This window comes from Pleurodeles waltl, chromosome 1_2, assembly GCF_031143425.1.
Source record: "Pleurodeles waltl isolate 20211129_DDA chromosome 1_2, aPleWal1.hap1.20221129, whole genome shotgun sequence".
In the NCBI taxonomy this organism is placed as follows: domain Eukaryota; kingdom Metazoa; phylum Chordata; class Amphibia; order Caudata; family Salamandridae; genus Pleurodeles; species Pleurodeles waltl.
The window spans coordinates 1,263,411,731-1,263,438,978 of NC_090437.1; the positions used below are offsets into that span (position 1 = coordinate 1,263,411,731).

Consider the following 27,248-nt stretch of genomic DNA (forward strand, 5'->3'; position numbering starts at 1 on the left):
CACTGAACAGTACAGGATGAAGTTCAGAGAAACCAAAAAGGAGTCTTCACAAGACTGGGTAGACTTTGTTGACCATTCAGTGAAGGCCTTGGAGGGGTGGTTACATGGCAGTAAAGTTTCTGACTATGAAAGCCTGTATAACTTAATCCTGAGAGAGCATATTCTTAATAATTGTGTGTCTGATTTGTTACACCAGTACCTGGTAGACTCTGATCTGACCTCTGCCCAAGAATTGGGAAAGAAGGCAGACAAATGGGTCAGAACAAGGGTGAACAGAAAAGTTCATACAGGGGGTGACAAAGATGTCAAGAAGAAGGATGGTAAGTCTTCTGACAAGGGTGGGGACAAATCTAAAAATGAGTCTTCATCAGGCCCACAAAAACACTCTGGTGGGGGTAGTGGGCCCAAATCCTCTTCAAATCAAAATAAAGAAAAGAAACCATGGTGCTATTTATGTAAAGTAAAAGGCCATTGGACAACAGATCCCAGTTGTCCAAAGAAAAGCACCAAGCCTCCTACCACTACAACCCCTGCTGCTACACCTAGTGCCCCTAGTAATAGCAGTGGTAGTGGGAACAAACCTACTAATAGCCAATCCAAGGGAGTAGCTGGGCTCACTTTTGGTAACTTAGTTGGGGTTGGTCTAATTAGGGAGACCACAGAGGCTGTGTTAGTCTCTGAGGGGGCTATTGATTTAGCCACCTTGGTTGCTTGTCCCCTTAACATGGATAAGTACAAGCAACTACCCCTAATAAATGGTGTTTAGGTTCCGGCCGACAGGGACACAGGTGCCAGTGTTACAATGGTAATAGAGAGATAATAACAAGTTTATTAGTTAATTAAAACCATAAAACTGTTCCTTCCACGTAAACAATAACAGAACAATTTTAGTTCAAAAAGACAATTACAGTTCTTTGGCTTAGGGTGAAATGGTAAGTAAAATTTCCTTCCACATAATTTTTTTTAGAAAAGACATACTAGTGCTATAAGGTATTAATAATAGGGCAACAGAATAATCTTATTGAAGGTAAGAAAAAATACAGCGCAAAATAAAATCTTGTGATTAAAATGAAATGATATATGAAGTTTTCCTTCCACAAAGAAATATAAACAGTAACCCAATGAGGTATTGGTAAAAATAGTGCAAAGTGGGAAGAGACCTTCTATTGATTTTATTTACCCCTACTTAAGTCTGGTTTTTGGTACCAGACTTTATTATGACATAAGCTAAACAACCCAATGGACTACCTAGGAGCCTTCCCTTCTTTAAGATGTTCAATGCGGGTTATAGGGATTTCGCTATCGTTTCAGCCCTCCCTCTGAGTTGGTTATTTCGAGAGGCTGTGGTTTTTAGAGTGAAAATTTCCAAAAATTGAACCAGCCTAATGTTCAATATTGTATTTCGAGGGTTAAAGGCTGCAATTAATGCTTGTCTGCAAGATCTAATTTTTAAACCGTTAAATTCTTTTTTTAGTAAGAGTCTCCTTTCAGCCGCCAGGGCTGGGCAAATGCAGACCACATGCATCAGGTTTTCATCTGCTAGATGACAGAGACGGCACTCCAGGGAGCCTACTTGCCGCTCCTTCTTCCATTTTGGCGTGAGGTCTAAAGTAGGGACTTCACCCAGCCTAAGTCTGAGAAAGGATTGCTTGATTTTCCTTGAGTAGGGGCCAGCCATAAGTGGTGATTCTTTAAATGTTTTGTAGGAGTTAAGAATCAACCAACTATGCTCCCTTTTGGCCAATGAGATCTTATCTTCTATCAAGCTCTGTAATTTACTTGCTTTATTCACTGCTTTATTGAAAATGGGGATGGGTAGAGACCGGTTCCATACATCATCTAAGTTCAAAAGATTCTTACTTTTTTCTAGATACCTTATGTAGTTGGGGTTCCCTCTTTCTAGTATAATTTCCTGCCAGACTAGATTGGCTAAAGACCCTTTTGAAGCGCGACTCAGTTTGTAGCAGCATTTAATGTATGCTGCCGGTCGGGCTAACGACTGTTTGACCAGCATAAATTCCAATCTGACCTGGGCTGGCGATGCACGTCCGGGCAACCGAAAAACGCGCTTATAGGTTTTTATCAGAAGTTTATCCAGAAGACCTACTTCCATCCCCCTCATTATTTCGGTCCCATAGGTAATAGATGGAAGTAGTTTTGCTCTCATTACAGCTGTTAATGGGTTCAGAGCATGACCACAGATTGAGATTGCTAGCTTGCAAAAGGCGTAAGTAAGGGCCTGCGTCTTGTTTTTTATAGCCTCTTTTTGTGGCGTGTAATTACCTCTAGCATCTACCACCAATCCTAGGTATCTGTATGATGTTACTTCCTCTAGGTTTTTCCCATTCATATGCCATTTGCCTTGCGTGGTTGGCCTGCGGTTTAAGGTAATCATTTTAGATTTTTTATGATTAATTTCTAAATCATTAGAACCTGAGTATTCTTCTAATGCCTTTAACAATTTCTGCATGCCTATTCTGGTATTACTGATTAGTAGTAGGTCATCTGCATATAATAGGTTGGATACTTGTTGACCGCCCAGTGATGGAGAGTGGGATGAGTGACCATTTAACTTGGCGGGGAGATCTGCTATGTACAGGTTGAAGAGTGCTGGAGCCAATACACAGCCTTGCTTCACCCCCACTGTTGTTTTGACTGCCCTGGATAGGTGAAAGCCTTCCCCCAATTTAACCTTTACCCAAGTATCAGAGTATAACATTTTGATGGCATTTAAAATAGGGTGTGGCAGCCCCCACTGTAGTAATTTGGCTCACATTTTGCCACGGGGGACACAGTCAAAAGCAGCTTTAAAGTCAACAAAACATAAATAAGTTGGAGTCCCCTTTGCTTTTGCTCTGTTTATGATCAAACCTAGCCCCATAAGATTTGTTAATGTTGCTTGGTGCTTGGTAAACCCGGTTTGATTAAAGGGTAGAATATTGTTCTCTGTAATCCAGGCTTCTAGATGTTTAAGCACACAGCAGGAAAAGTACTTGAGGTCAACGTCTAAAAGAGCGATTATTCTGTAGTTGCTTGGGGAGAGCGCGCTCCCACCCTTATAGATGGGGTGGATTATTGAGCCTTTCCAGGATGCCGGGACAATGCCTGTTGTGATCACCTCATTAAACATTGCTGCCAGGAAATTGTCCCATCTTTCCGTGTCTTGTTTAAATAGTGCTTGCGGTAGGCCATTGGGGCCAGGGGCACAGTCCATTCGTGACTTTCCAATGATTTTTAATAGTTCTGGTGCCGTAAATTTCAAAGGTTCAGGGGTGTTGGGATCCCCACCAATCATATATGACTGCATTTGGGGGCCTGCTGCGATGGTTGATTCTTTTAGATGTGACCTTAAATGGGATACCCATACTTCCTCTGTTATGTTTGCGTTATTGCCTGCTTTTGCACCATTGTCTATTGTATTGATGATTTTCCAAAATCTTTTGGAGTCAGATGTTTTGGTCGCAAAATGTAGTTTGGCCCACAGGGCCTCCTGTTGGCCTTTTTTAAAGGTCCATAGAACCCTTTTATACAATTTCCTTTGCTCTCTAAGGGCGGTCAATATTGATCCATTATCTGGGCATTTACGCAGTGACCTTAATAATTTACCTACTGCTGCTTTCCTTTTGCGCACTGGAAGCGGTAAAAGTGAACTTTGGCGGTGATTCAATTGTGCTCCCTTTCTCGTGTTACTTAAGGAATCTTTTTTTATGAGATTGTGGGCAAAGTTCTCCCAGACTGTTGTCAACTTTGCCCCACCTGTGATAGTTGATTCTAGGTTCCGTAGGGCCTCTTCTGCTTGTCTTTCAATGGTGTCAGAGGACCATTTGAGTCGCTTTAGATTTTCGGAGCCTAGTGTCCCGTTTAGGGCTGCCACTTTCTCCGGTTTTTGCGGTGATGCACAAATCCCAAATACCTGTGGTTTGTGGTCGCTTTCCGTGCGGTCCATGATGGTAAAGGTGTTTACTAACTTATATAAAGCAGGGGACACCAAAGTGTAGTCTAGATAGGAGACCGACTTCCCAGAGAATCTTGTCCATGCCGGTGGAATATCCGGGCACTTCCGTCCGTTTAGCGCGAAGAGGCCTACTAATTCACAGGTGCGTATGAAACTCTCCCCTATTTTATCTTTCCTAAGTTTTTTTGGGAGGGTTTGGGCGGGCATTCTTGCAACTGTTTGGATGTGATCCTCACTGGGGTTGTGGAATAAGCAGAGATTGAAGTCGCCCGACATTAACCAGAATGCTGATTTTATTGTTCCTTTTATCCTTAATAGTTGAGTTAGAAGTTTGTTTGCTTCAATTTTTTTATTTTTAGGATTGATGTATGTGTTGACCAGAATCAATGGCTCCTGTGTGTTTTTCCCCCAATCGTCTAGCTGGAGCAATTGGAAAGGTTGGTCTTCCTCCTTATGCTCAGAGATTTTTACCAAAAGGCTGATGCTAACGTAAATGGCGAGGCCTCCCTTTGGCCTTCCACACCTATTTGTTTTCGTTGCTGGGCTAAGGTATTCCATGAATCCGATTATCTGTATTGATTCCATTGCCCAGGATTCCTGTATGAGTAAGATGTCGAAGGAGCTGAAAAAATGTATTACTGCAGGATCCTCCAGTTTTGACCGTAGGCCACCGACGTTCCAGGAGCAAATGGATAAAATGCCGTGTGTGGGTTGATCCTTACCAATTCAATTATTGCCCATCGGTCTTGGGGGTAAAACCGTCGCTACCCGTTCCCTATCTGGATACTTTTGTTGACCCAAGACCACTCTTTCCCTCCCGTCTTCTCTCCATACTTGGACTGTCAGCGGGTGGTTAGGTGGATTCTCCTCACTACATCTTTCTTCAATGGGTCTGCTGGCCTGATGTACTCCTTTCAGAACTGACCATGTGCCTTTGGGAGTTCCCAGGTGTTGTGAGGCTAGTAACGGAGTTGGATAGCGGTCTCCTTTGTAGGTGGTTACCTCAATGCCCCAGGCTTTCAATAGGTCCTTTCTCTTTCAATAGGTCCTTTCTTACAATGGTAATAGAGAAACTGGTCCACCCTGAACAACACCTACTTGGTCACCAGTACCAAGTAAACAATGCTCATAACAACACTCTTAGCCACCCCATGGCTGTTGTGAATCTCAACTGGGGGTGGGGGGTTACTGGTCCAAAGAAAGTTGTGGTTGCCTCAGATTTACCTGTAGACTGTCTATTAGGGAATGATTTAGAGACATCAGCTTGGGCAGAAGTGGAGTTGGAGGCTCATGCAGCAATACTGGGCATTCCAGGGCATATTTTTGCTTTGACAAGGGCTCAGGCCAAAAAGCAAAAAGGACAGGGTGACTTGGATCCTGGAAGAATGGACCAAGTGCTCCCTAAAGCTAGGGTTAGTAAAGGTAAATCACTACCTACTATCCCTTCCTCTACAATAAATTCAACTTCTGAGGAAGAAGAATTTCCACTCTGTGCAGAACCTACACCAGAGGAGCTGGAAGCAGACACTGCTGAGCTTTTGGGTGAAGGGGGGCCTGCCAGAGAGGAGCTGAGTGTGGCACAGCATACCTGTCCCACACTAGAGGGTCTAAGGCAGCAAGCTGTCAAACAAGCAAATGGGGATGTCAGTGACTCTCACAGAGTTTATTGGGAGGACAACCTCTTGTACACTGAAGCAAGGGATCCAAAACCTGGAGCTGCCAGGAGATTGGTGATTCCTCAGGAGTACAGAAAGTTCCTCCTAACTCTAGCCCACGACATTCCCTTAGCTGGACATTTGGGGCAAATGAAAACTTGGGACAGGCTTGTCCCCTTGTTTCATTGGCCTAGAATGTCAGAGGACACAAAGGAATTTTGTGAGTCCTGTGAAACCTGTCAAGCCAGTGGCAAAACAGGTGGCACTCCAAAGGCACCCCTTATTCCACTACCTGTGGTTGGGGTTCCCTTTGAAAGGGTAGGGGTTTACATAGTTGGCCCCCTTGACCCTCCTACTGCTTCAGGCAATAAGTTTATCTTGGTGGTAGTGGACCATGCCACCAGATAGCCTGAAGCAATTCCTCTAAGGACCACAACAGCTCCTGCAGTGGCAAAGGCCCTCCTGGGAATATTTTCCAGGGTGGGCTTCCCAAAAGAGGTGGTATCAGACAGGGGAAGCAATTTCATATCTGCTTACTTAAAGGCCATGTGGAAGGAATGTGGTGTGACATACAAATTCACCACACCCTATCATCCACAAACAAATGGACTGGTGGAGAGATTTAACAAAACTCTCAAAGGCATGATTATTGGACTCCCTGAAAAACTCCGCAGGAGATGGGATATCCTGTTACCTTACCTCCTTTTTGCTTACAGGGAGGTACCCCAAAAAGGAGTGGGCTTCAGCCCCTTTGAACTCTTATTTGGACACCCTGTAAGAGGTCCTCTAACACTTGTTAAGGAGGGTTGGGAACAACCTTTAAAAGCTCCAAAGCAAGACATAGTGGACTATGTACTTGGCCTAAGATCTAGGATGGCTGAGTACATGAAAAAGGCCAGTAAAAACCTTCAGGCCAGCCAAGAGCTCCAAAAGCAATGGCATGACCAGAAGGCTGTTTTGGTTCAGTACCAACCAGGGCAGAAAGTGTGGGTCTTGGAGCCTGTGGCCCCAAGAGCACTCCAAGATAAATGGAGTGGACCCCACATAATTGTTGAAAAGAAGGGTGAAGTCACCTACTTAGTTGACTTAGGCACTGCCAGGAGTCCCCTTAGGGTGCTCCATGTCAATCGCCTGAAACCCTACTATGACAGGGCTGATCTCACCCTGCTCATGGCAACAGATGAGGGACAGGAAGAAGAGAGTGACCCTCTGCCTGATCTCTTCTCTTCCACAGAACAAGATGCTCTAGTGGAAGGTGTAGTTTTGGCAGATTGTCTTACTGCTGAGCAAAAAGACCACTGCATAAATCTCCTGGGTCAGTTTTCTGAGCTCTTCTCTACTGTGCCAGGCACCACTTCTTGGTGTGAGCACACTATAGATACTGGAGACAGCTTGCCTGTCAAAAGTAAGATCTATAGGCAGCCTGACCATGTCAGAGACTGCATAAAGCAAGAAGTGCAGAAAATGCTTGAACTGGGAGTGGTTGAGCACTCTGAAAGTCCATGGGCCTCTCCTGTGGTACTTGTACCAAAACCTCATTCCAAGGATGGAAAGAAGGAAATGCGGTTTTGTGTAGACTATAGAGGTCTCAACCAAGTAACCAAAACTGATGCTCACCCTATACCCAGGGCAGATGAGCTAATAGATACACTGGCATCTGCCAAGTATCTAAGCACTTTTGATTTGACTGCAGGGTATTGGCAGATCAAGTTATCAGAAGATGCAAAAGCAAAAACTGCATTTTCAACCATTGGAGGCCATTACCAATTCACAGTAATGCCTTTTGGATTGAAAAATGCACCTGCCACTTTTCAAAGGTTGGTGAACACAGTCCTGCAAGGGCTGGAAGCTTTTAGTGCAGCATATCTAGATGATATAGCTGTCTTTAGCTCCAGCTGGGATGATCACCTGGTCCACCTATGGAAAGTTTTGGAGGCCCTGCAAAAGGCAGGCCTCACTATCGAGGCTTCAAAGTGCCAGATAGGGCAGGGGAAAGTGGTTTATCTGGGACACCTGGTAGGTGGAGAACAGATTGCACCACTTCAGGGGAAAATCCAAACTATTATGGATTGGGTTTCCCCTACAACTCAGACCCAGGTGAGAGCCTTCTTAGGCCTCATTGGGTATTACAGGAGGTTAATAAAGAACTATGGCTCCATTGCAGCCCCTCTTAATGACCTCACATCTAAGAAAATGCCTAAAAAGGTATTATGGACAGCTAGCTGTCAGAAAGCTTTTGAGGAGCTGAAGCAGGCCATGTGCTCTGCACCTGTCCTGAAAAATCCCTGTTACTCCCAAAAATTAATTGTCCAAACTGATGCATCTGAATTAGGAGTAGGGGCACTCTTAACACAATTTAATTCTGAGGGCCAGGATCAACCTGTTGCTTTTATCAGCAGGAGGTTGACCCCTAGAGAAAAGTGTTGGTCTGCCATAGAGAGGGAGGCCTTTGCTGTGGTCTGGGCACTGAAGAAGTTGAGGCCATACCTGTTTGGCACTCACTTCATTGTTCAGACAGACCACAAACCTCTACTTTGGCTAAAACAAATGAAAGGTGAAAACCCTAAATTGTTGAGGTGGTCCATATCCCTACAGGGAATGGATTATACAGTGGAACATAGACCTGGGAGTACCCACTCCAATGCAGATAGACTCTCCAGATATTTCCACTTAGACAATGAAGACTCATCAGGTCATGGCTAGTCTTATTGTCCTTCGTTTGGGGGGGGGGGTTGTGTAGGAAAGTACCATCTTGCCTGGCATGTTACCCCCATATTTCACTGTATATATGTTGTTTTAGTTGTATGTGTCACTGGGACCCTGCCAGCCAGGGCCCCAGTGCTCATAAGTGTGCCCTGTATGTGTTACCTGTGTTATGACTAACTGTCTCACTGAGGCTCTTCTAAACAGAACCTCAGTGGTTATGCTCTCTCATTTCTTTCCAAATTGTCACTAACAGGCTAGTGACCAATTTTACCAATTTACATTGGCATACTGGAACACCCTTATAATTCCCTAGTATATGGTACTGAGGTACCCAGGGTATTGGGGTTCCAGGAGATCCCTATGGGCTGCATCATTTCTTTTGCCACCCATAGGGAGCTCTGACAATTCTTACACAGGCCTGCCACTGCAGCCTGAGTGAAATAACGTCCACGTTATTTCACAGCCATTTTACACTGCACTTAAGTAACTTATAAGTCACCTATATGTCTAACCTTTACCTGGTAAAGGTTAGGTGCCAAGTTACTTAGTGTGTGGGCACCCTGTCACTAGCCAAGGTGCCCCCACATTGTTCAGGGCCAATTCCCCGGACTTTGTGAGTGCGGGGACACCATTACACGTGTGCACTACATATAGGTCACTACCTATGTGTAGCTTCACAATGGTAACTCCGAATATGGCCATGTAACATGTCTAAGATCATGGAATGGCCCCACCAATGCCATCCTGGTATTGGGGAGACAATCCCATGATTCCCCAGGTCTCTAACACAGACCCGGGTACTGCCAAACTGCCTTTCCTGGGGTTTCACTGCAGCTGCTGCTGCTGCCAACCCCTCAGACAGGTTTCCGCCCTCCTGGGGTCCAGCCAGGCTTGGCCCAGGAAGGCAGAACAAAGGACTTCCTCAGAGAGAGGGTGTTACACCCTCTCCCTTTGGAATAAGGTGTCAGGGCTGGGGAGGAGTAGCCTCCCCCAGCCTCTGGAAATGCTTTGATGGGCACAGATGGTGCCCATCTCTGCATAAGCCAGTCTACACCGGTTCAGGGATCCCTCAGCCCTGCTCTGGCGTGAAACTGGACAAAGGAAAGGGGAGTGACCACTCCCCTGACCTGCACCTCCCCTGGGAGGTGCCCAGTGCTCCTCCAGTGTGCTCCAGACCTCTGCCATCTTGGAAACAGAGGTGCTGCTGGCACACTGGACTGCTCTGAGTGGCCAGGGCCAGCAGGTGACGTCAGAGACTCCTTCTGATAGGCTCTTTCAGGTGTTGCTAGCCTATCCTCTCTCCTAGGTAACCAAACCTCCTTTTCTGGCTATTTAGGGTCTCTGCTTTGGGGAATTCCTTAGATAACAAATGCAAGAGCTCATCAGAGTTCCTCTGCATCTCTCTCTTCACCTTCTGCCAAGGAATCGACTGCTGACTGCGCTGGAAGCCTGCAAAACTGCAACAAAGTAGCAAAGACGACTACTGCAACCTTGTAACGCTGATCCTGCCGCCTTCTCAACTGTTTTCCTGGTGGTGCATGCTGTGGGGGTAGTCTGCCTCCTCTCTGCACTAGAAACTCTGAAGAAATCTCCAGTGGGTCGACGGAATCTTCCCCCTGCAACCGCAGGCACCAAAGAACTGCATCACCGGTCCTCTGGGTCTCCTCTCAGCACGACGAGCGAGGTCCCTTGAACTCAGCAACTCTGTCCAAGTGACTCCCACAGTCCAGTGACTCTTCAGTCCAAGTTTGGTGGAGGTAAGTCCTTGCCTCCCCACGCCAGACTTCATTGCTGGGAACCAAGTGTTTTACAGCTACTCTGGCTCCTGTGCACTCACCGAGGATTGCCTTCGTGTACAGCCAAGCCTGGGTCCCCGGCACTCTAACCTGCATTGCACGACCTCCTGAGTTGTCCTCCGGCGGCGTGGGACTCTCTTGTGCAACTTCGGGTGAGCACCGATTCACTCCACTTCGTAGTGCCTGTTCCGGCAGTTCTGCGGGTGCTGCTTGCTTCTGAGTGGGCTCCTTCTCTTACTGGGCGCCCCCTCTGTCTCCTCACGCAATTGGCGACATCCTGGTCCCTCCTGGGCCACAGCAGCATCCAAAAACCCTAACTGCGACCCATGCAGCTAGCAAGGCTTGTTTGCGGTCTTTCTGCGGGAAAACACTTCTGCACGACTCTTCACAACGTGGGACATCCATCCTCCAAAGGGGAAGTTTCTAGCCCTTGTCGTTCATGCAGAATCCTCAGCTTCTACCATCCGGTGGCAGCTTCTTTGCATCTACAGCTGGCATTTCCTGGGCATCTGCCCACTCCCGACTTGATCGTGACTTTTGGACTTGGTCCCCTTGTTCCACAGGTACTCTCGTCTGGAAATCCATTGTTGTTGCATTGCTGGTGTTGGTCTTTCCTGCAGAATTCCCCTATCACGACTTCTGTGCTCTTTGGGGAACTTAGGTGCACTTTGCACCCACTTTTCAGGGTCTTGGGGTGGGCTATTTTTCTAACCCTCACTGTTTTCTTACAGTCCCAGCGACCCTCTACGAGGTCACATAGGTTTGGGGTCCATTCGTGGTTCGCATTCCACTTCTAGAGTATATGGTTTGTGTTGCCCCTATCCCTATGTGCCCCCGTTGCACTCTATTGTGACTATACATTGTTTGCACTGTTTTATGTTGCTATTACTGCATATTTTGGTATTGTGTACATATATCTTGTGTATATTTGCTATCCTCATACTGAGGGCAGTCACTGAGATACTTTGGCATATTGTCATAAAAATAAAGTACCTTTATTTTTAGTATATCTGTGTATTGTGTTTACTTATGATATTGTGCATATGACACTAGTGGTACTGTAGGAGCTTCACTCATCTCCTAGTTCAGCCTAAGCTGCTCTGCTAAGCTACCTTTTCTATCAGCCTAAGCTGCTAGACACCCCTCTACACTAATAAGGGATACCTGGGCCGGGTGCAAGGTGTAAGTACCCCTTGGTACTCACTACAACCCAGTCCAGCCTCCTACAGATTTCATTAGAAGACGTGAACACTGCGCTCAAAAACGAGAAACTGCAACTGCATTGCAGATTGCACGCTTACACACAGAAACGGCTGCTACAAAAAAAAAACGTTTTGCCAATGAGCAATCTTTGTGATGCTTAACACTGCAAAATTGTGTGATGCAAATATAATGTAGAGCAAAATACGGATCAGCATTTCAAGTGTGAAAAAAATTTCATATGGCAGAGGCGTTTTATGGCATGGGCAAAGTGGACCCTGGCCCGGGGCCCCAGTCTTTCAGGGGGCCTCCTTATAGATCCAACTCTGTTCTCCACAGAGTCCAGCCCTGATGACTTGAATTATATGTAAACACAGTCTATTTTAAATACCATTTTTCTTTAATTTATTTGTAATACACGTAATCTGAGGAGTCTATTATAGCCATTTTGCAGAGAAATGTTGTGTTTTTTCAACACCATGCACCATCTATTAAAAAATGTCCTTTTAGAACCAAACAGGACCTCAGGTATGAGAAATGTCAGTGGGTCGCAGAGAATATGTGTAATGATATTAGTGAGCTGCTAATATATTACAATATGGAAAACTCACATCACTATCCTTCAATTTTAGATGGAAACACATTTAGAACTTGGACAAGTCTGCTTGTGCAGTGTCAGTGACATGAAGGAAGAAGGCATTAAAAAGCTGAAATTGGATCATAAATTCAAAACTTTTCCGAAAAGAGTGTCCACAAGACAGGTTTGGCCCAGAGCCCCCAAAATCCTTAAGATGTCTTTGTCATTCAGCACCTAAACATGTCCTTTAGCTTCACATAATTTTAATTCATGGATTCATAATACTTTACAAAACATTATTCGATTTCTGGTCACCAACATAAACATTGTGAATTTGAACAACACTGTATGTTGGTGCTATAAATGTCTTTTATAACTAATATAACAAGCATTTGCAATGCAATAGGTCCCACGTTTGCTCCAGTTAGGGCCGTTGGTGTTGGAAATTCCTAACTGGACTTTTCTTGCCACACAAACTGAAAATAAAAAGTAAAACAGTTGACATAAGCAAGCTGATTCAAAGAACCAACACCGCCGCCATGAGCGCGAAGGAGAGACACAAAAGGAAACAGAAGTTCGCTCACAGTCAAAGTTATCAGCAAAAGTGAAATTATCCATGTAATAGGGTTGATGACCAAGGTGCTAACAAAACTGTCCCAAACATAAAGCATTTTCCAAAGAAAACAAAGGATTTTTGAAAGGCAAGCCCATGAACAAGTGATAGTGTTGGGCATGCAGTGGGCGTGGTTAAAAGCCCAGATACATGCCAACACGTCGGAAAAGCAGTGCTTGCGCTGCTATGCTCGACCTAAACAGCATCTAGTCCCTTTTTCTATAACCTTTTTTCTTACTTTTTCACTGAAGACTCCTGATGCCAAACATATATATTTACAGAATTATTTTCGTGCATTGGCAAGGCTTGCGAACCGGTTCAAGTTATTGCTATATGCTTCTTTTCTAGGACAACAATATCTTTTATCAAATGCAAATATTTCACAACTGTCTTGTCACTGTCAAAGCGGTGCACCGCACACTGCACTCTACCTGGCAGACAAAATCAACATCTCCCATAACAAAACCAACATATGCAGCAATGAATACATTAGCAGGCTTAAGACCAAGATGCGCAACAAAGAGAAAAATGCAAAAGACAAGCTCCCAACCAATAATTTGGTTCTCTCTTTGACACAGATCAGCCATGCCCCAGCTCTCTGGTGACACAAATCTTCAAGTAACACTTCATCTGCTAGTAACAACAGCTTCCGCAAACTCATTACAGATGTCATGTGAAAAGTGTGGCACTAACCCAAAAACCTACAAATGTACAATAATAATTATTAACCACCGGAGAAACTAATAACTTTGGGTTGTGCATTAAAATGCTTCATCCCCTTAGAACATTTGAACTCCTTTTCAGAGTTAGTAAGCACCATATAAATACAATTACACGTCACTGCTACTTGAGGCCTTTGGGCAAGGTATGTCATGCAGATTTGTGAAGTGCATCATCACGCGAGAGGGTTTCCTGGCACTCAGCAGGTGTATGTTTAGGCACACCTAAGGACCATTCACACTACCAGAAAAGCCAGGGCTTGAGCTTCTTGAGAAATTTAGGAAGTGAGGAGGAGGTTCTTATGTATAGCAAAAGGCTATTCTCTGCTTTAGGAGTGATGTGAGAAAAGGCTCAACCACCGGATCTGGTTTTCTATATGTATGGGATTTGTACATGTAGGTGTTCGGATAAGCGAAGGTGTCTGGAAAGTTTATGAAAGCAGGTGCAATTGTTGAAGTATGCTGGCCAAGTGTTATGTAGTGCTTTGAAACAGTGGGTGAGGAGTTTGAATTGAACTAGATTGTGAATGGGGAGCCAGTAGAGCTCATTGAAGTGTGGTGCAATGCGAGTGGGGCATAGGAGGTTGAACGTGATTCTAGCTTCCGAGTTCTGAACTGTCTGTAGCCTTCTGTGAATTTTTTGTTGATCCTGGCATAGACAGTGTTCCCATAATCTAGCTTGCTTGTGACCAGGGCATTCATGATGGTTTTCCAGGTGCTGATTGGGAACCGTGTGTTATTTTAGGCACTGGACAGAATTCTTAAGTATGCAGCACAACTAGCTCAGGCTCATGTACAACATTGGGTTTATTGGCTCAAAGAAGAACACCCCACCAGAAGCAGACACCACTCCTTCTTAGCCAATCTTGATCCTCCCAACACAGCCACATTTCAAGCCGTCCAAATGATCTTACCTACCTAGGCAAAGTATTGGTTTAAAAATACTCAATCTAACACCCCTCTATTCTGGATCAATGGAAATACATGATATTTATATGATATATATGTTACCCCCTGTTCAAGCAAGGATCCTCACTCTAGTCAGGGTAAAGGAGAATCACACTCAGTTAACCTCCGCTCAACCCCTTTGGTAGCTTGGCACGAGCAGGCAGGCTTAACTTCAGAAGCAATGTAGTATTTGTACCAACACACACAGTAATTCAGTGAAAACTCTAACAAATAACACAAGACAGGTTTAGAAAAATAGGGAATATTTATCTAAACAAAACAAGATCAAAATGACAAAAAGCCAACATACACAAGTCAAGTTATGAAGTTTCAAAGAACAAGAGTCTTTTAGGCCCTCATTTGGACCTCAGCAGTCTTTTTCCAAGACTGCCGAGGTACCGCTGTGCTGAATGCTGATGCAGAGCCACCAGCAGCCATACTGGTGGTCGGCGATGAAGTGGAGGCTGCTCCACCTTCACCGCCACATCATCAGAACACCGCCCACCGAATTACAACCCAGGATTCGGCGTGGCGGTGTTCTGGTGATGGGGTGCTGGCGGCGGAGAAGCCCTCATGGATTCTGTTCCCTCCCAGAGGCTCACCGGACCAGGTAAGGTGATCGTCCATTAGGGGAGCGGGGTGGGGGGTGTTGTGTGTTGTGTGCGTGCATGGGGGTGTGAGTGTGTAGAGGGGGTGTGTGAGTGCATGTATGCATGCGGTGGTGTGTGTATGGGAAATGTGTGCGTTTATGTCTGTGTGTATGTGTGTGTGTATGTGTGCATGTATGTGTAGTAGTTGTGTGAGTGTGCATGTAGTGGGGGTGTGTGTATGTCAATGTTTGGGGTTGGGTGTGGGGTCCTACCACTTTTGGGGGTGGTCGGGGGTCGTGGGTTTGAGGGGAGGACTCTGGGGAGGGGAGACCCCTATCAGTGCCAGGGAACGAATTCCCTGGCACTGATAGTGCCTACCGCCATGGATTTTATGGCGGTACAGAACCCCACGAAATCCATGGCAGTATGCGGGGTCGTGATGCCGCCGGCAGTGTACTGACGGCTGCCAGGCTGGAGACCGAGGTCTCCAGCCCAGCGGTCGTTACCACCCTGGCGGTCGGAGTGAAGAAGTGGCGGTTTGGCATGGCGGTCACCGCCATGCTTGTGATTTCATTTTTTTTACCGCCGGCCTGTTTGCGGTATTACCGCCACTTCTCCACCGACCGCCAGGGTTGTAATGAGGGTCTTAATCCTTAGAAAACAGTGAGAATGCTGTTATCTCACAAAAGTACCTTGGTAGTGTTGTTTCTTCTCTCCCGCAAGAGAGCGATGCGTTGATCCGGACAGGCACCCGCGGTCCGGGCAGGCTTTGCGTTGTTTTTTTGCACCCAGGGATGTTGCGTTGAAAATCTAGTCACACGGTATCACAAAACCGCACTGGGTGGGGTTTGCCTCGTTATCCGCCTCTGTTAAAGGGTGTTGCACATCGTTTCTCCAGCCACGTTGCAGCGATCTTCCAGCCGCGATGCAGGTGGAGCGTTGGTTTCAGGCGCAAAACCAGTGGCGCATTGTTTATCAGCCGCATCACGGAAGGTGCATTGAAAATTTCCCTGCACAGCGGTCTGTGCATGGATTTTCAGTCTTTGTCTGCCAGTTTCACCTTTCAAGGGCCCAGGAACTAGATAGGGCACCACTTGGCAGGGCAGGAGTCTCAGCAGAGAGTCCAGGTGCTGGCATGGGAAGATTTTGATGGTCCTGAGACTTAAACAACAAGAGGCAAGCCCTTGGAGATTCTTCACAAGCACAAATGCACAACAAACTCCAGTCTTTTTCCCCTTTCACATGCAGAAGCAGCAACTGCAGGATAGCTCCACAAAGCACAGGCAGGGCAGCACTTCTCCTCAGCTCTTCTCCTTGGCAGAGGTTCCTCTTCATTCCAGTGATCTAATTTTCACGGGGTTTGGGTTCTTATACCCCTTTCTGCCTTTGAAATAGGCCTACCTCAGAGGAAAGTCTCTCTTGTTTTTGAGATCCTGCCTTGCCCAGGCCTGGCCCCAGACACACACCAGGGGGTTGGAGACTGCATTGTGTGAGGGCAGGCAGAGCCCTTTCAGGTGTGAGTGACCACTCCTCCCCTCCCTTCTAGCATAGATAGCTCATCGGGAAATGCAGACTACACCCCAGCTCCCTTTGTGTCACTGTCTAGAGAGAGGTGCAAACAGCCCAACTGTCAAACTGACCCAGACAGGGAATCCACAAACAGGCAGAGTCACAGAAGTAAGAAAATGTATACTTTCCAAAAGTGGCATTTTCAAACACACAATCTAAAAACCAACTTCACTAAAAGATGTATTTTTAAATTGTGAGTTCAGAGACCCCAAACTCCACATGTCTATCTGCTCCCAAAAGGAATCGAAGATGTAATCATATTTAAAGGCAGCCCCCATGTTAATCTATGAGAGAGATAGGCCTTGCAACAGTGAAAACCGAATTTGGCAGTATTTCACTGTCAGGACATATAACACACATTAGTATATGTTCGACTTTAAACATACACTGCACCCTGCCCATGGGGCTACATAGGGCCTACTTTAGGGGTGTCTTACATGTAAGAAAAGGTAAGGTTTAGGCCTGGCAAGTAGGGACACTTGCCAAGTCGAATTGCCAGTTTAAACTGCACACACAGACACTGCAGTGGCAGGTCTGAGCCATGTTTACATAGCTACTAATGTGGGTGGTACAACCAGTGCTGCAGGCCCACTAGTAGCATTTGATTTACAGGCCCTGGGCACCTCCAGTGGACTGTACTAGGGACTTACCAGTAAATCAAATATGCCAATCATGAAAAGCCAATCACACATACATTTTGCATATGCACTTGCACTTTACCACTGGATAGCAGTGGTAAAGTGCCCAGAGTAACAAAAACAGCAAAAACAGAGTCCAGCACACAACAACTTGGGAAACATATATATGTATATTATAAACAATGCTTAGAACTTTCAGACTGTGGAGAAGGCATTGCAACATGCAAAGTTGCTAGAAATGGGTTCAATAGTTGGCAGTGCTTTGCACCCTGTCAAAGTAGGGACCCTCACTCTAGTCAGGATAAGGGAGTTATACACCTAAGATAAGCCCTGTTCACACCCTTGGTAGCTTGGCTCAAGCAGTCAGGCTTATCTCAGAGGCAATGTGTAAATTATTTGTACACACACAGTAGCACAGTGAAAACATTACAAAAGTACTGCACACAAATTTAGAAAAATAGCAAATTTTTTCTGAGTAAATCAAGATCGAAACAACAAAAAACCAACATACACAAGCAAAGATACAACATTTTAAAGATGAAATGTAGTATAGTGCTTAGAAACACAATAGTTCCAACTGGTGCTATCACAACATCTTCACAGAATTGTTTCCTACAGTCCTACACCACTCGCAAGGTAGTGCAGGACGGTCACAGATTCTTACGGTCTCCAGGAACACTGCCTTGTGAAACAATGAGGAAACAAAGACGTTGCACAGAGTCGCGGAGGTGATGCGTTGCTGGAGCCGGTGCGGCGCCAGTGCCTTACTGCTACAGGAGAGGTGAGGCTTTGGTTTCTTACTGCTAGGCAGGGGAGGTGATGCGTTGGTACCTTACGGTTGCAGGGAGGTAATGCCACGTTGATGGTGAGACGTGGGATCATTACAACAAGGAGGGCTTGCTAAGTCCAGCAGGTCAAGACGCAAGGAGTCAACTTTGTGGTGTCACGATCACACCAAGGGGGCCACAGGTGCTGCATGGAGCTAGGTGCCACGGACATCGGTGACACAGCGCTCTGGACTAATGCTGTTGCTGGACTTCAAAGGCGCTGCAGTGGCATCAGTCAAGGTTGTTGCAGTCAGCGGGGACCATGGCTCCGGTGCTGGCAGCGGTGTGAAGTTGGACAGTGGTGCCTGTTCAGAAGTCACTCTGGAGTTGAGGTGCTTGCTTTCTTCTTGGCTGCACCAGAAGTCACTCCCAAGGGCCAAGGAACTGGATTTGGCACCACTTGACAAGTCAGGACTCTCAGCAAGAGAGCCCATGTCAGGACTCTCAGCAAGAGAGCCCATGTGGGGGCGGATGAAGTCTTTCATGTCCCTGGGACTTCTTAACAGGAGGTGAGCTCAGTCCAAGCCCTTGGGGAACCTTTGGAAGATGGATGTAGAAAGCAAAGTTCAGTCCTTTCACTCCCAGGACAGAAGCAGCAAGCAGCGGGCCAGCACAGCAATGCAACAGGCAGAGTGGCAGTCCCTCCTACAGCATCCAGCTCTTCTTTCTGGCAGAATGTCCTCAGTTAAGAAGGATTCTAACTTTTTGGGGACAGAAATCCAGTACTTATACCTGTTTCTGCTTTTGAAGTAGGTAGACTTCATAGAGAAGTATTTGAAGTGCACAAGACCATGCTTTTCCTGCCCTGGCCACAGACACACTCCAGGGGGTTGGAGACTGCTTTGTGTGAGGACAGGCACAGTCCTATTCAGGTGCAAGTGTCAGCTCCTGCCACCACTCTAGCTCAGGAAGACCCATCAGGATATGCAGGGTACACATCAGCTCCCTTTGTGTGACTATCTAGAGTGAATTCACTAACAGCCCAATCGTCATTCTGACCCAGACATGTATTACACAGCCAGAGAGATGCACAGAATAGTTAAGGAAGAAACTGCCTACTTTCTAAAAGTGGCATTTTCAAACTTACAATTTTAAAAACAAAATCACCAAAAGATGTATTTTTAAATTGTGAGTTCAGAGAACCCAAACTCCAGATCTCTATCTGTTCCCAATGGGAAATTACACTTAAAAGATATTTCAAGGCAATCCCCATGTAACCCCATGAGAGAGATAGTTCTTGCAATAGTGAAAACTGAATTAAGCAGTATTTCACTATCAGGCCATGTAAACCAAAACAAGTATGTGTTTTACCTTTAAAATACACTGCACTATACCCCTGGGGTTTCCTTGGGCCTACCTTAGAGGTGACTTACATATAGTAAAAAGGAAGGTTTGGGCCTGGCAAGTTGGTGCACTTGCTGTGTTGAAATGGCAGTTTAAGCGGATGGCACAATCAATACTGCAGGCCCACTAGTAGCATTTGATTTACAGGCCCTAGGCACACTTGGTGCACTATACTAGGGAGTTAGTGGTAAATCAAATAAGCCAATCGTGGCTAAACCAATCACAGATACAATTTATACAGAGAGCACTTGCACTTTAGCATTGGTTAGCAGTGGTAAAATACCTAGAGTCCTAAAGCCAGCAAAAACGAAATGCAGCACAGTCAAAAATAGGAGGTCAGGGGCAAAAAGTGTGGGGAAAACTCAGAAAAAAGGGCCATTTCCAACAAAAATGCACACCAGAAAAAATATATTCTTAGCTGCTATTGATGGGATGTATTATATTAGGATATGATTCTGTCTTTATTAGATACAGTTTCTCAAGGAATTTACATTGAACATTGGGTGGCAAATGTCTACCTTAGAAACAGTGTATAAATAAGATATGGGGTAAATTATAAAGAGACAACAAGAATATAATGAGCTGGGGAATTTGCATCCCTACTTCCTTCGTTATAAGGCTCCAAGTATCAAATAGTATTGGCTGCTTCTAGCAATCAGTCATACGACTTGCTTTACTGGTGGAATGTGTAGTTAACGATGTTACAACCCCTGTTCCTAGGCAACAGAGGCAGCTTTTCAGCCAATGGTGGTATTTTGTTTGCAGATTAGATATGAACTAACTTAGATCACACTTGATTCTGTATCGGCATCCCGCAGCTTCCCTGCCTTAAAACGCTCTTCCTTCATCTTCTGTTTGAAAACAGGTCTTAACCCCCTGCTTCCTGGCATCACCTGCTGTGCTGGTGCACATTGACAGGGTGAGGATGGAGAGGGCTTTGATTGCTCGGGTGAACTTGCCACCACATTCATCAAACGTTTCGCCTCAGGTATCACCTTCTTTTACTTGATGCAGAAAGCTCGGGTTGCCAGCCTGCTGTGTGTTGTCTTTCGAGTTGAGCCTCTTACGCTATTGCAGTCTACTTTGCCCTCCTCTCGTGATGGACTGAAACTCCATTACTCCCTGCAGAGACAACGTGGCTGGGCGGGAATGGCAGGCTGCGGTTGTTATTAGGAAAGCAGGAAGAGACGCAACCATGCTGCTAATGTTCAGAGGTGATACATTAATTAGACAAACTACTTCCTTCGAAAAGCAATTAAAGGTTGTACATTTATTTGTTAAAAATGTTTCTCCTTGATTTTTTCGAACATACTTTTGCAACCAACCAAATATTTTCATTTTAGCATTCAAATAACTGCTTACATTTTAGCAATCCGCAAAACCATTTAAATAAAAATATGTTTGATGCGGTGTAAAATGCATTTACGTAAGAGAGCTGTACTTTTGGCTGGTCTGCTGCCACCCGAAATGAAGGCAGGGAGGAGTTAGTTTCAGGCCACACACCAATGTTTATCTTGGAACATAGGAATGACCAAGAGCAACAAAGGGAGTCACAAAGAACAGGCAAGCGACGGATGGTTGGCATGTTTGGAGTAAGCAAAGTCCTAATGTGAAACTGGATATTTATTGTGGCTTGCACCGAGCTAAGCTGCTGTTGCTCGGAAACAACCAATGCCCACCATGTTCAATAGGAGTTTCATCATTGTGCTAGAAAGGCCCACGCGAGAGAATCTGGAGTTCCACACACTGACACAGAGTTCCTACCATCTTGAAAGACCCTCATAGTCATAGTAGGCTTTTCTGGCGTTACTTATCGTAGATGTGCCTCAAAAGAAGGCTGCTTTGGATGTGGGAATCTTCTTATGATTTGACTGGGAGTTACAACTGGCTAATAACCCCTATAAAAGGCTTTCCACTACTTGGTATATAACTAGACTTGTAGAAAATAAGAAGAGGGGGAACTGGATGCCTATATATGACTGGGGAAGGGCTGGGGCCTTGAGTTGTCAGCTTGGTGGTCCCATATTCATACTTGGTTTGCGCTGAATTAGTGTCATTTTTTTACCATAATTCAGCGCAAACCGAACTCCATATCCAGACGTGTCTAGCGCCAATGTATAAATATGGAGTTCGGTTTGCGCTGAATTATGGTAAAAACAAAATGACAGTAATTCAGCGCAAACCAAGTATAAATATGGGCCTTAATGCCCAGATTACAGGCTAAGAGTGTAGGAACGGATGGAGGTCCCAGACGATATGACCACCAAGCTGACAACTCAAGGCCCCATCCCTTCCCCACGCATATATAGACATCCAGTCCCCCTCTACTTATTTTCTACAAGTCTAGTTATGGAGGTTACGTCGTTTTCCGGAGGGGAAAACCTACCTTGCGTCATTGAGATGTGGACAATATGGCCTTTGCACCATATGTATCCCCGTGCTAAAATCCAGCACAGGGGTATGGGGTCTTAAATAATGGCGCTAAGTTTGCTTAGCGCCATTATTTAATGCCTGGGTATGGGCAGGTGTAAGGGGACCTGTAGGCAGATTTCCATGGTTGGAGACAATGGAAATTGCCCACAGGTGCCCTTCCCTGTCCCCAGGGACACCCCCACCTCCCACACCCACACTAGGAGGTCACCTACAGAAGGGGGACCCATCCAAGGTAAGTCCGGGTGAGTATATATTTTATTTCATCCAACACCACTCGGAGGCCCTGACTTAGGGCCCCCTGCACGGCACTGGCCCCAATGGCCATGCCCACGGGACATTCTCCCCCTGGGCATGGCCATTGAGGTAGTGGACATGGCTCCTGTCTTTACTAAGACAGGAGCTATGTCCATGGGGCTTGTGCACCAGAAAAAATAGTGCTACACTGCCTAGAGGCAATTTTTTTGTCTCTAAACAGCGTAGCGCCATTAATTTGGCGCACAAGCCCTGGTTCCCCCTACGCCTCCCCAGCCCTGTTAACGTCCTTTCCAAGGATGCTAACAGGGCCTTAGCGCTGGCTAGTGCCATTCCATAAATATGGCGCCTGCCCGGCAACTAGGAATGGCACTAGCCGGCGCTTTCCTTTTTGGCGCAAACCTGCGTTAGCGCACGTTTGCACCAAAAAGTATAAATATGGGCCTAAATGATTTGCCCAAATTACCTTTTGCATACAGCTGAATTTTCCTCTACCTACGATTTAAAGCTTCATTTCATAAAATTCTTAGACTGATTTGTACTGTATCTTCATTTTACACTCTTGTCAAGATGCTTATTCGTGGGTGCTTGGACTATTGTAATTCTTTCTCTCTAAACCTCCTGCCCTATGCCCTATGGAGAAGTCAGTGGATTTAAAATCATCCTGCTAGTTTAATCCTGGGTCCTTACCATCACTCCAGGATCTCAGATCATCTAGAAGCACTCCACTGACTCCCCAATATTGCACCCTCAGGACTCCCTGCCTAAGCCACAAGGCTCTACAGTCATCCTCACCACCTTACATGAACTCTGTATTCATCTCATACCAATGTATTAAGTCTTTGCTTTCTAGGATTGCCAAGCTCCAGGTTGTCAGCAGTTTAGGAAAGCTTGTACTAGCAGCTATACCTCTCTATGTCATGAGTGCCAAGTCCTTGAACTCGCTACCTTTATTTATTTGTTCTACTGTTTGCCACACAGCCTCATGTAACCAGCTGAAAGCATATTCAAGGTCTAGAATTCTTCTTCAAGGTGAAACATTTATATTTCTCTAAGTATGCATCTTTTGTTAGTGCCAGAACATCCATTGCCTCTGATATTTTTGTACTTTCCAAATCCATATTCATTCATTCATTCGTCCCTTGAACTTGAAATGTATTTACCTTTATTTACACTTAAATGGGCAATGTTTCAAACAGGTCACTAAAGAAAACCTGGAGTCTTCATTTCACTCCAGCTTTCTCTGGCCATCATTTAGGGAACAGATTCGGTCTATTTTTCCATCCCAATGTATTAAAACGTGTTATGCACCAGGTGAGAGTTTTACATTATGTTACTATATTAATCAATGTTTTCATCCTAGTTGGACTACAGAAATATTTAAAATGTTTCAGTTAAAACCTTTGATGAGCCCATGTTTAAGTAAAAAAAACTGCTCTTTGTTTCCTGTAGAGGTTCTCAGCATTTGACAATAGAGCATAACTGGTTTAGTTTACACTTTTGTGTGTCTCTCCCAGATAGAGGTTGTTGGACCTGCCCCTTTCTGCAGGGTCATCCCTGATCACTGCCTTTGTTTACCTTCCTTTGCTGAACCCGTTTTTGTTGGTGTTGGACGTTTTTGCTTATGCAGGGTCAGCCCCCATCTTTTTGCCTCCTGCCTCCTATTTCTTCTGACCTGTTGCTGTTGTCTTTTGAACTCTGAGCACTTTACCACTGCTAACCAGTGCTAAAGTGCATATGCTCTCTGTGTAAATTGTATGGTTGATTGGTTTCTCCATGATTGGCATATTTGATTTACTAGTAAGTCCCTAGTACAGTGCATTAGAGGGGCCCATGGCCTGTAAATCAAATGCTACTAGTGGGCCTGCAGCACTGGTTGTGCCACCCACATGAGTAGCTCTGTAATCATGTCTCAGACCTGCCACTGCAGTGTCTGTGTGTGCAGTTTGAACTGTCAATTCGAATTGGCAAGTGTACCCACTTTCCAGGCCTAAACCTTCCCTTTTCTTACATGTAAGGCACCCCTAAGGTGGGCCCTAGGTAGCCCCAAGGGAAGAGTGCAGTGTATGGTTAAGGTAGGACATGTAGTAATGTGTTTTATATGTCCTAACAGTGAAATATTGCTAAGTTCCTTTTTCACTGTTGCAAGGCCTGTCCCTCTCACAGGTTAACATGGGGACTACCTATAAATCTGGTTAAAGTGTAGATTTCCTTTGGGAGCGGCTAGACATGTGGAGTTTGGGGTCTCTGAGCTCAAAATTTAAAAATACATCATTTAGTGAAGTTGATTTTGAGATTGTGTGTTTGAAAATTCCACTTTTAGAAAGTGAGCATTTTCTTGCTTATACCATTTCTGTGACTCTGCCTGTTTGTGGATTCCCTGTCTGGGTCAGTTTGACAGTTGGGCTGGTTGCACCTCACACTAGACAGTGACACAAAGGGAGCTGGGGTGTAGTCTGCATTTCCTGATGAGCCATCTGTGCTAGGAGGGAGGGGGGGAGCGGTCACTCACACCTGAAAGGGCTGTGCCTGCCCTCACACAGTGCAGTCTCCAACCCCCTGGTGAGTATCTGGGGCCTGGCCTGGGCAAGGCAGGATTTCACATTCAAGAGAGACTTTGCTTTGAAGTAGGCCTACTTCAAAGGAGAAATTGGGTATAAGAAGGGCACCCAAAACCACAGATTTTAGAACACTTCTGGAAACCAAGAGGAACCTCTGCCTGGAGAACAGCTGAAGAGCTGCCCTGCCGGTGACTGTGCTTTGTGGAGCCATTCCTGCAGTTGCTGCTTCTGCCAGAGTAAGAGGGCAAAGAATGGACTTTGTGTGCCTTCCATCTTGTGAAGATCTCCAAGGGCTTGATTTAGAGCTTGCCTCCTGTTGTTTGAAGTCTCAGGGACTTCTCTCTGCCAGCACCTGGAGTCTCTGGAGAGACTCCTACTCTGCCCTGTGGTGGACATCCAGTTCCTGGGACCCTAAAAGGAGAAGCTGGCAGCCTAAGAGGAAGAAATCCACGCACAGAATGCTGTGCAGGGAAAAGATCGATGAGACTCCGATCTGCGGCAGAAAAATCCACGCGCGGCCTGCTTCGCGGCTGAAAATCAACACTTGCTGGAAACGCGACCGAAGAATCGACACACGGAGCTGGAGAAACGACGTGCAGCATCGCTGACGGAGGCTGGGGAGATCGCAACCCGCGCTGCGTGGTTTTCAGATCATCGTGCGGCTGGATTTCCGACGCAAGCACCACTGGGCGTGTAAAAACAACGCAAGGCCTACCCGGACCTGAGAGTGATGACCTGATCGATGCATCTCTCTCCTGTGGAGAGAAGAAACAACGCGCCCGACCCGACGAAAGGAGAAACGATGCAAGGTCCCGCTTGTGAGTGGAATCGACACATCGCAAGCCCTTTTTGACCCACACTCACCCGTGCGGGGTTATTTTTGACGCACTCAAGGTACATTTTCACGCTAACAGTGTTAGTGTGTGTTTAGACCTACATAAAGACTCTTTTTGCTTTTTAATTGATAACTTGACTTGTGTATTGTGGATTTTTGTCGTTTTGGTCTTGTTATGTTGAGATGAATATTTCCTATTTTCCTAAACCTGTGGTGTCATTTTGTAGTGTTTTCATTAAGTTACTGTGTGTGTTGGTACAAATACATTACACTGAAGTTAAGCCTACTGCTCTGCCAAGCTGCCAAGGGTGTAAGCAGGGGTTAGCTGAGGGTGATTCTCTTTTACCCTGACTAGAGTGAGGGTCCTTGCTTGAACAGGGGGTCACCTGACTGTGAAGCAAAGACCCAATTTCTAACAGTTGGCTTTTAGGACTAAGTGCATGATTTAGAGTTTGGTTGATGCGGTTAATCCCGTCCACAGTCTTACAATTTCCATAGTATATAATGGAATAATAATACAGCAGACGGGATATCCTTCACGTTTGTGACAGAGTAACCCCATTTGCCAAACTCTAAATCAGGCCTAGAGTGCTAACTTCAGAACGGTAGCTGATAGAGAAAAAAAACCTGTTTACATTCAAATGAATTGTAATTGAAAACATTCTTTAATAGTAAAGTTGGATTTTCAATTCTTTATTTTGAAAATGCTACTTTTAGAAAGTTGGCAAATTCCCGCACAAAGTTTCTAGTACCTTATGAGGAGTTTTCAGCTGCCTGGGCCTGTTAATAGTTCCCCTATCCAGAAAGTATATCGGGCCCAGACAGTGAAAAATGGGAGCTGGGTGTAGCTCGGAGAACGTCTTCATGTCAGGATGCTGGTGAGAAAGTGTACATTGCACTGATTACAGTTCCAAGGACCTTTGCCACATGCACATAAGGGAACCTGACACTAGGTCTGCCTTTGTCTCCCTAGAGAGTTTGGAGCCAAGACCAGGGGAAGGGGAAGAACTAACCAGAACCAGTTTTGAGGGTAGGTCATGGAATTTCCCCACTCAAACGCTGGCCCCATGTATAAAAAGAGGACCTTCAAAACTACTTATCAGAACACTTTTGGACATGTGGATTAAGATTCAGAGGAAAAACTGCCCTGCTGCCAGGACTTCTTGGGTGCTTCAAGGACAGCCTTGCTGGCGGAAAAAGAAGACTGAAACTGCTTGCCTTGATTCCCGGCTATCCACAGTGACCCCAAAAGTCCATTGTCTGACCTCTTGTATGAGCTACAAGAACACACGTTTATAGAGGAATCCACAGAACTGCAAAACTGCAACTAAACTGCCTGGACCTGCCTGAACCCTGCTGCTGGCCTGTCCTGGAGTGAGTCTTGATCTGCAAGAGGTGCGCCTCAGGTTCTGGACCCTTGGCTGGCATCAGTGAGAGCTCCTTCTGAAGTGCAAGTTGAAAATCGTGAAGTTTGGGCTCTTTGTTACTGTGAATGGGCCCGTGACTGTCCATGACACACATCCTGCTTTTCGTGCTGAAAGCCTTATCCTCGCGGCCTCCTCCAGTGCAAATGGAATTCTTTGCATTAAGCTTAAGAAGGTAACTGATCAGTGAAACTCACCTGGTCTCTGTATCTGACCCATGACCCATCACTTTTAGGCTGATTTTGTGACTTTCCCCTGGTCTAGCACAACTAGATAACAGCAAGAAGTACGTTCTACTTCTTGGAATTAAATTAATTAAAAGCATTAAAAATCAGTATCTCAGGTTCTAGTGATTGGATTTCTGTTGGTCTGGTATTATTTTACATATTGAAATGTACTCTATTTTTCTAAATTAGTTTGGGAATTTTCTTGTGTTGTGTTTCCATTTTATTACTGTTGGTGTGCTACAGAAATACTTTACACATTGCCTCTATGTTCAGCCTACCTATTTTGTACCAAGTTAACAGAATGTTAAAGACAGATTAATTTAGTGACTTTTGTGGTTCACCCTTACAAGAATTGTGGCTGTTGCCTGAGTAGAGATTC

At 45.5% G+C, this 27,248-nt stretch overlaps 1 protein-coding gene across 2 annotated transcripts in view; it reads right to left on the minus strand.

The window, feature by feature from the left end:
- Positions 1–27,248, minus strand: part of CTNNA2 (catenin alpha 2) — a 2,570,005-nt gene that overhangs the window by 1,084,332 nt on the left and 1,458,425 nt on the right. The window lies entirely within an intron of this gene.